Source organism: Dama dama, chromosome 11 (assembly GCF_033118175.1).
Source record: "Dama dama isolate Ldn47 chromosome 11, ASM3311817v1, whole genome shotgun sequence".
Classification (NCBI taxonomy): Eukaryota; Metazoa; Chordata; class Mammalia; order Artiodactyla; family Cervidae; genus Dama; species Dama dama.
Window position 1 is genome coordinate 25,117,488 of NC_083691.1, and position 9,319 is coordinate 25,126,806.

The window sequence follows — 9,319 nt, forward strand, 5'->3', positions numbered from 1 at the left end:
GGCTCTGGTTTTTCCAATGGTCATGTATGGATGTGAGAGTTGGACTGTAAAGAAAGCTGAGCACCGAAGAATTGATGCTTTTGAACTCTGGTGTTGGAGAAGACTCTTGAAAGTCCCACAGACTGCAAAAAGATCAAGTCCATCCTAAAGGAAATCTGTTCTGAATATTCATTGGAAGGACTGATGCTGAAGCTCAAACTCCAATACTTTGGGTGCCTGATGTGAAGAACTGACTCATTGGAAAAGACCCTGATGCTGGGAAAGACTGAAGGCAGGAGGAGAAGGGGATGACAGAGGATGAGATGGTTGGATGGCATCACTGACTCAATGGACAGGAGTTTGAGTAAACTCCAGGAGTTGGTGATGGACAGGGAGGCGTGCCGTGCTGCAGTCCATGGGGTCGCAAAGAGTCGGACACGACTGAGCGACTGCACTGAGTAGTGTCACTGAGGACAGTGTCACTGTTCTCTAAGCAATAACCCAGGCTAACTGTCTAGTTTTTTTGTTTTTACCAATATTCCTTAAAATTTGTCCCTAGAAAATTAACATCATCAAGCTTTTCTAAACATAAATGCCGCATCTTAAGTCCAAATTGATGGTCTTTCATTGAAATGAAATGGTATCATTACTTGAACTGTTGCTTTCATTTTTCTCTTAAAAATTCTTAGAGCCCTAAAGTGATAGGTACCTAATAACTGTTTGCTGAGTAACGAGAAACATCCACAGCATAGGTAACAAAAAATTTCTAAGATACAAGAATATGAAAAATAGCTCTACTTTTATTCCGTTTAGGTGCCCCCAGAACTATATCACAGCAGGTTTGTACCAGCTATCTGGGCAGCAGGGGATTAAATGAGATTTTCTCTCTCATGAACTCGGACTGAAAGATTCAACTCAGTCCTCAGTAGAAAAAAGGATGCTTCAACTTGATGATGTATGAATTGCAAGATAGCCAGTCAGACATGTAGGTGTGTGCTGGGAGGCTGGGGGGCCAGTGGAGTATGTTTCAAAGACAGCATGAAATTAAATGAAAATGGGAGAATAAGGACTCTAAAGCACAAATGAGAGAGAGGAGGAGGGCAGGGGAGAGATACATACAGTGCTTAATTTTTATCCACTGCCCTCCAAATTTATACTGACAGAAGCAATTTTGCAGAAATATCAAATATCTATACATATTTTGTTGGAACTGTTTTGGAGGACTATCTCTGACAAGTTTTATTATGACAATCCATGCTTCATTAAGTGAACTGGGTAGTTTATCTTTTAATGCTCTGCAATCACCACTATGGCATGGCACTGAAAGGTTTTTTGAAAGTGAAAAAGAACTAAGCTTAAAGCTATTAGATAGTGGAGACTATTTTAATTTTATGAAATCATTTCAATTTCTTTTTTGTATACTGGTTATTTATTACAGGTTGACTATAGATTCCTAGGTCAAGTCTCCTGTAATTTTATTTTCAGTATAATTATCAGAACATTGATAATTTAAAGCTTCAAATTTATTACACAAAATTACCTTGTTTTGTACAATCCACAACTGTGGTCGTGATTCCTTTCATGTCAATTCTATTTAATTAATCTTTTTTTGCCCCAAAGTAGCTATTTATGTTTACCAAATCTAGTTTTTCTTTAACAGAAATATTTTAATACTTACTCATATATTTTTAGATAACCAAATATAAGAGATATGCAGTGGGGCTGGAGTTCAGAATTCTTTAACCCAAAGTGCAAGTTGAAAAAAGCAGAGACTTCCACTTCTAGGAAGGTGGAACAGATGTATTTTCCCTATTCCTCTTGCTTTGTAAAACATCCATGAAAATTATATACTATAAAACAAGCATGATACAGCTCTGAAAAACGAGGTAGATGGGTAGGAGCCTCAGAATCCAAGGGAAGACATCAAAGTGATTCACTGAGTTTTTGTTTTCCCCCAACTACTGTGGACTTGGAGAAGCCAGCAACAGGGGAAACACCAAGAGGAAGAGGGGGAAACAAAAGGCTTAGTGAAAGCCTGTTCTCTCCAGACAAAAGGCCAGGAAAAGGGAGTTTAACAAGAAGACTTTCGGACAATAATCACTCTAGTCAAATACCATTAAAAGAACTGTTGTCCCTTCCTCACCACCCCCTGCATCAGCACAGGTCAAGTGGGTAGTGTGGACCTCCTTCTGGTAATGCTAAAAGGAGGCATCTCAACATCCCATTTGGGCCAGTGTCGGACAAGGCTGTGCAGACCAAGTAGGGAGGCATGATAGGGGCATCTGATGAAGAACCTAGAGGTCTACCCCTAAGAGGGTATAACAGGATGCTATAATACTTACTCCCACTCCCCACTGAATGCTTCAGAGAAGGCCTTTTACCACTGCCTAGAGAAGCGAGGAGCCCACCCCAGCCCAACAGCCATCTCAAGCCATGGAAAGAGCTGGTCAAGTTCTAGATGTGAGTCTCTGTGTCCATGGCCTAAGAAAACCAGAGGGCAGCAGTTCTCAAAGGTTGTAGTGTCTTAAAAGTACCAAGGACCTCAGAGGGCTTTTGTTTCTATCAATATTTACCATATTATAAATTAAAACTGAAAAAATTTTAAAACAACCCACAAGTACACATTGTACCAGTCATCAGAGCAATGACATCATCACATGTCTATAACCTCTAGAAAACGCCTCAGTGTAGTTACAAGTGAATGAAAGTAAAAAAGGGAAATAACATCTTATGATTGTTATGAGAACAATTTTGATCTTTTAGGCCCTCTGAAACAGTCTCATGGATCCTGGGACTACATTCGGCAAACTGCTACTGCAGGGAATACTATAAGCGTGCCCATGACACAGTGCCATAAATGACAAGACACAGCTACCAGTAATAAAGTTAGGGCAGCAGAGAAGCCGGCCATAGAATGACTGGTAGACTTGATATTCAAAGTGTGGTTCAAGGAGCAGCAAGCAGCATCTACATCTCCTAGGAACATGCTAGATATCCAGAATCTCAGACTTCAATTTAAAACAAGTGAATCTGAATCTTCATTTTAACAAGGTCTCGGGTGACTCACAAGCACATTAAGTCTGAGAAGAATTGTTGTAAACAACATTAAATATTTAGGACTTTATCCTGTCCTGAAGGCAACAAGGAACCTAATGTATCATGATAAATCAAATACCATTTAAAGGGAATATTAGTTAACATCCAAAGGACATCTAACCTAAACAAACGCCTTTTGAGAGAGTATTAGCATTACAGTCACAATTACATAATATTCACCATCTTTCTGACAAGTAACTTAGTGTTTATTTTGAATCTCTTATGCAAGTCAGAACTTGAAAATCAAACATAATTTTCAAATTATTTAATAGCAAGAATTAATGTACATTAATTTCAGCTAACTTAAATTCCCTAGAACACTACCAGGCTATTATTTTCCCAACACTGCCTTTCCTCCCACTCATACCTGTTTCTTACTCAGTTACAGTCATTTATTTATTGCAGAAGAGCAAAGAAGAAGCATTACTTCTTCATTTTCCCAATATTAAATGTCCTTTTAGACAGTTTTTATTAATGCTTAATACATGATCTTCAGTTAGCCGACACTCAGACATCAGCTGATTGATCTTAGTATTTTACCACTAGAAAACGGTCGTTTTTCAAGTAAAATCAGGGGGAGGAAAGGGAACGAAGGTACGTGTGATTAGCTTCTCGTAATCAATGTGAGATCCTATACAAGACAGAATACAGTGTGCTACATGACGACAATGTTTTTTTATTTGCTGTACTTAGCCTGGAATTTGCAGTTTGCTGTTAGGTTGCCACAGCAACATGCATCTAACAGACACTGAAGGATTCAACCTTTAAAAACAGGAATCATTCTATAATTTAATGATAATGGACTTTTAAAAACACACATGAATGTCCTGAGACTTAAATATAGGTTACAACAGTAGAACTGTTTCTAATATGCTAAAGAGATAATATAAACAGGTGTAAAGAAAAATACCTTTAATATCCTGTAAAACATAAACATGGGGGGGAGGAAGCTCCTCTGGGATTTTCAATACATTCACAAAGCTCTTCATGGTATTTAATATTTATTTACAATAAAAAAAAAAATCAAAATTAAGGAGCATATTACTTCTCCCTTGCAGAAAGCAAGCTCCATCAGAGCAGGAATAGTAACAAATATGATTATCAAGAAAAAATAAGTTCAAGAGAAAAAAAAAATCAATCACCAAGGGTTAATTATAGCAAGCATATACACAGGAAATTTGAAAGACCAAAAGCATTTTAACACAGGATTATAAATTTCTAAATTTTCTATTTTGATGTGAGTACCTAGTAATTCATACTTCCCATTAATATCAAAGTAGGGGCTAACAGTAGTGAGAACAGTCATAACAGAATTGGAAATATCAATAGAAAACAGAGGTTTTTAAAGAAGGTAAATTGCTACTGCTTCTGAATCTGCCATGGACCTCATTCTCAATTCCGCTCCTACCACACCACAGACAAATTCATTCTGCATTAAACCACCTCATTTTTAATGTACTGAAATATAAGCACACTGCTTGGAATATATCATGAAAAAATATGAGATGCAACAGATAATAAATAATGTAAGTAAGTGAAAAAATTCATTAGTCTACCCATCAAACAATTATAGGTGAGCAAAACTCAGGTAATAAAATCTGAACACTCAGTTTTGTGTTTTTAAAAAAATCCCTGTGGCCTCAATATAGAGCACAAATGAAAGAGAGTGAGCATAAAGGCAAACAGACCCGCCTCTAAAGAACAAGCAGCGCTGAACAATGCAGGGGCATGCACGCCGATGTTCACTGCAGCATTATTGCAACAGCCAACATATGGGAGCAATCTAAATGTCCATCAACAGATAAATGGATAGACACCATACATATATACATCCAACATCCACCGATCATACAAAAAGCAAGAGAATTCCAGAAAAACATCCACTTCTACTTCACTGACTACGCTAAAGCCTTTGACTGTGTGGACCACAACAAACTGTGGAAAATTCTTAAAAGAGATTGAATACCGGACCACCTTACCCGCCTCCTGAGAAACCTGTATGCAGGTCAAGAAGCAACAGTTAGAACCAAACATGGAACAACAGACAGGAATATCAAGGCTGTATGTTGTCACCCTGCTTATTTAACTTATAGGCAGAGTACACCACATGAAATGCCAGACTTGATGAATTACAAGCTGGAATCAAGACTGCTGGGAGAAATATCAACAACCTCAGATATGCAAATGATACCACTCTAACAGCAGAAAGCAAAGAGGAATTAAACAGCCTCTCAATAAGGAAGAAAGAGGAGAGTGAAAAAGGTGGCTTAAAACTCAAAGTTCAAAAATGGCATCTGCTCCCATCACTTCATGGCAAATACATGGGAAAAAAGTAGAACAGTGGCAGATTTTATTATCCTGGGCTACAAAATCACTGTGGATAGTGACTGCAGCCATGAAATTAAAAGATGATTGCTTGTTGGAAGGAAAGCTATGACAAACCTAGACAGCGTGTTAAATGCAGAGACATCTGCATTTGCTGACAAAGGTCCATATAGTCAGAGCTATGGTTTTTCCAGTAGTCATGTACAGATGTGAGAGCTGTCCTGTAAAGAAGGCTGAGCACTGAAGAATTGATGCTTTGGAACTGTGGTGCTAGAGAAGACTCTTGAGAGTCCCTTGGACTGCAAGGAGATCAAACCAGTCAATCCTAAAGGAAATCAGTCCTGAATATTCACTGGAAGGTGTGATGCTAAAGCTGAAGTTCCAATATTTTGGTCACCTGATGCAAAGAGCTGACTCACTGGAAAAGATCCTGATGCTGGCAAAGACTGAGGGCAGCAGGAGAAGGGGGCAACAGAGGATGAGATTGTTGGATGGCATCACTGACTCAACAGACATGAGTTTGAACAGACTCCAGGAGATGGTGAAGGACAGGGAAGCCTGCACCCTTGGAGTGCTGCAGACCATAGGACTGCAAAGAGTCAGACAGGACTTAGTGACTGAACAACAACAAAACACATACACACAATGGAGTATTATACAACTATTAAAAAGAAATCTTGCCATTTGCAACAACATAGGTATTGCTGTTGTTGTTTAGTCACTAAATCATGTTTGAATCTTTTTTGACCCCATGGACTGTAGTCCACCAGGCTCCTCTGACCATAGGATTTCCCAGCCAAGAATACCGGAGTGGGTAGCCATTTCCATCTCCACAGGATCTCCCCACCCCAGGGTTCAAACTCCAACCTCCTGCATTGGCAGCTGGATTCTTTACCAGTGAGCCACCTGGGAAGCCCCAAAGGGTATTATGCTATATGACATAACTCAGACAGAGGAAGACAAGTACTCATATGACCTCACTTATATGTCAAATCTAAAAATCAAAAGAAACAAACAAAATGAAAACAGATTTCAATACAGAGAACAAATGGATAATTGCCAGAAAGGGGGAGGGGGGGGAAGCAGGGGAGTGAAATAAGTGAAGGGGATTAAGAGGTACAAACCTTTTAATTCTCAACATTCTTATAAGTGATCCCTTACTTTACAAAAGGGGAGGCTCATTTAAAAGATACCCAAACTTAAGTAGCTGTATCTTAGCGGAGCCTAAATCCAAACCCAGGTTTTCAAAACCCAAAATCAAACTTCTTTAATGTCCAGGTTCCTTCTGGCATGAACTGAGTTTAACCAAGTTTGACTGTTTATAGGAAGTGAAATTGTCTGTTCATCGTGTTCATCCTTTGGTAATGTATAAAACTACAAAAAGGATTCTAATGTGATATGTCCTTCTAATGTTGGGCTTGCTGTATAAATTTTATCTTGTGTTTAATTTTCAGAAACAATCTTTACTCTTAATAGTAAATGCTATCATCAGTAGACTGAGGTTTGGAAAGGAAGGAATATAAATGATTCATTCATTTTTCTTGAAAACATTGAGTTTGAAGTGTTTCTAGGAAATTGAGATGGATAGGCCAGTAGGCAGCAAAATAATACAGGTAGATTCTAGTAGAGACTTCCCAGGTGACTCAGTGGTAAAGAATCCGCCTGCCAATGCAGTCAACTCAGGTTTGATCCCTGGGTTGGGAAGATCCCCCGGAGAAGGAAGTGGCAACCCACTCCAGTATTCTTGCCTGAAAAATCCCATGGACAGAGATGCCTGGCGGGCTAGTCCATGAAGTCACGAAGGAGTAGGACAAGACTCAGTGTCGAGACAATAACAAAGACAGAGATTTGGCAGTGGCACTAAGAAAGTCACAGAAACTATTTTGAATTTGTTCACCAGGGAAACTAGTGAGTAAGATGTATCTCATTAACTAGTGAATAAAAAATACTAACATTAAGTGTCTACACTTGACCCTCAGTCATCTGGACGTATGTATATATATATATATATATAACTGTAACATTTAATTATGCCTTAAACATAGTATCTGCGTGTGTGCGCACTCAGTTGTGTGACTCTTTGCGACCCCATGGCCTGTGACCCGCCAGGCTCCTTTGTCTATGGAATTTTTCAGGCAAGAATACTGGAGTGGGTTGCCACTTCCTTCTCCAGGGGATCTTCAGGATGCAGGAAATGAACCTAAGTCTCAGGTCTCCTGCATTGGCAGGTGGGTTCTTTACCAGCTGAGCCACCAATTCCTGAAAGTAAACCAAGTATGGCTTTGACTAATTTTCCTAACTTAGGTCTAAAAATGGTCATCAAGATTTAGGCAGGTTTTATACAAAATTCTACATCCAGACACTCAGTAAAATAAAAAAACCAGGCTCCCCGTCCACAGGATTCTCCAGGCAAGAATACTGGAGTGGGTTGCCATTTCCTTCTCTAGGGGATCTTTCCGACCCAGGGGGACCGAACCCAGGTTGCCTGCATTGCAGGCTGATGCTTTACTATCTGACGCACTGGGGAAGACCAATTACAAAATAGAAACTGAAATTGACAGAGGTGGTACCAACCTGTTCAGGGTCACACAACACTGGTTCTTATACAAAAACATGTAAAAAGCAATATTGTGGTAATCTCCAAACTTCTTTGTACTTACTGGCATTCAAGGGGGAAAAAAGCAGAAAACTGTAAACACACAATTCTACAGGAAATAATTACTCTGCATATTTTTCACAATAAAAGGAGATAAAGTGAATCTAAGTATTTCTAACATGCTCCCTTACCACCCATATACACCCATGGAACTATCTACAAGCCAGTGCATAAGCTAGTGAGCATTTTAAAAGACTACCCAGCAGCCATCTAAAATCCGGAAATTTGGACTTTTTCTTCTTTTGAGTATACTCCAGAATAGCTTGTATTTAGAACACTCCCTTTCAATCTCACGACATATACAGAGTAGCAAGCACTCACACAAGTTCCGTGTTCAGGGTTTAAACACCAAATAGCTGCTTCCCTAGGAATTAGCACAGCACCCTCTTATGCCCCTCCACCCTTAAGCTCTGTGTTCTGGAATTCCCAGTACTGATTCTTCTCCAATTCATCTTCACAAGAAAATGAGGGGGAAAGACATGTCATCATAAAGCCTCCGATCTTCACAATTTAAATTTTTCTAGGTAACAGTTTTGCGTTCTCCTGAAACTGGCATTTAGCAACAAAGCCACCTTCAGATATATTTACACATATCTCTTAAACGTAGTTAAGTTGTTACTTGTAAGGGGTCATCAGAGAGGGTGATAACCCAATTCCCGAGCCCAAACTCATCCCCCTGACCTTTCTCCCCCTCAAACCACTCATCAAAGCCTAAATAAGGGGCCGTTCGGGGCCGGGCGCCGGGTTCCCTTAGGGCTAGCGAGAGACTGATTTTTCAAGCACCGCCGCCAGAGCCGTCCGAGGGAGGGGCCCCGCGGACACCAGCAAGTTTCCTGTGGCTGAAGGGACCCGCGCCGCCCGAGGAGAGGGCGCGGAGATCACCAGCGGCCGTTGACCCGCGCGCCCTGGGCACCGCCGCGACTCCACCGACCCGAGCCGCCAGCGGGTGGACTGAGGGAGGGCGCCGGCCACGGGAAGCAAGAGAGCGACGGAGCGCGCCCTCAGCCTACCTCGAACAAGTCGAAGTCTCCCCCAAGGAACCCCCGATCGGCGGGGCTGCCGCCGCGGCACAAGGCGCTAAAGCCACGTTGGTGGACTCTAGCAGTCGACCCGACAGCCGTTGGTCCGCGAGACACCGCGCGCCCACCGCGGGAGAAGGCAGGAGCCCCGCCGCCCCCGGCGCCCACCTCGGGACGCTCCGCGCCTGCGCCCCGCCCCCCCCTCCGCCCGCCGGGACTCCGCCCGCGCGTGCGCGCTGCGCAG

General features: G+C 41.3%; 1 protein-coding gene across 1 annotated transcript in view; it reads right to left on the minus strand.

The window, feature by feature from the left end:
• The window catches only part of SMC6 (structural maintenance of chromosomes 6), a 68,793-nt gene extending 59,543 nt beyond the window's left edge, over positions 1–9,250 (minus strand). The window contains exon 1 of the mRNA XM_061154837.1: positions 9,067–9,250. The gene's annotated coding sequence lies outside the window, so the exon portion shown is untranslated. The remainder of the gene's footprint in view (positions 1–9,066) is intronic.
• Between the last annotated feature and the right edge of the window lie 69 nt (positions 9,251–9,319).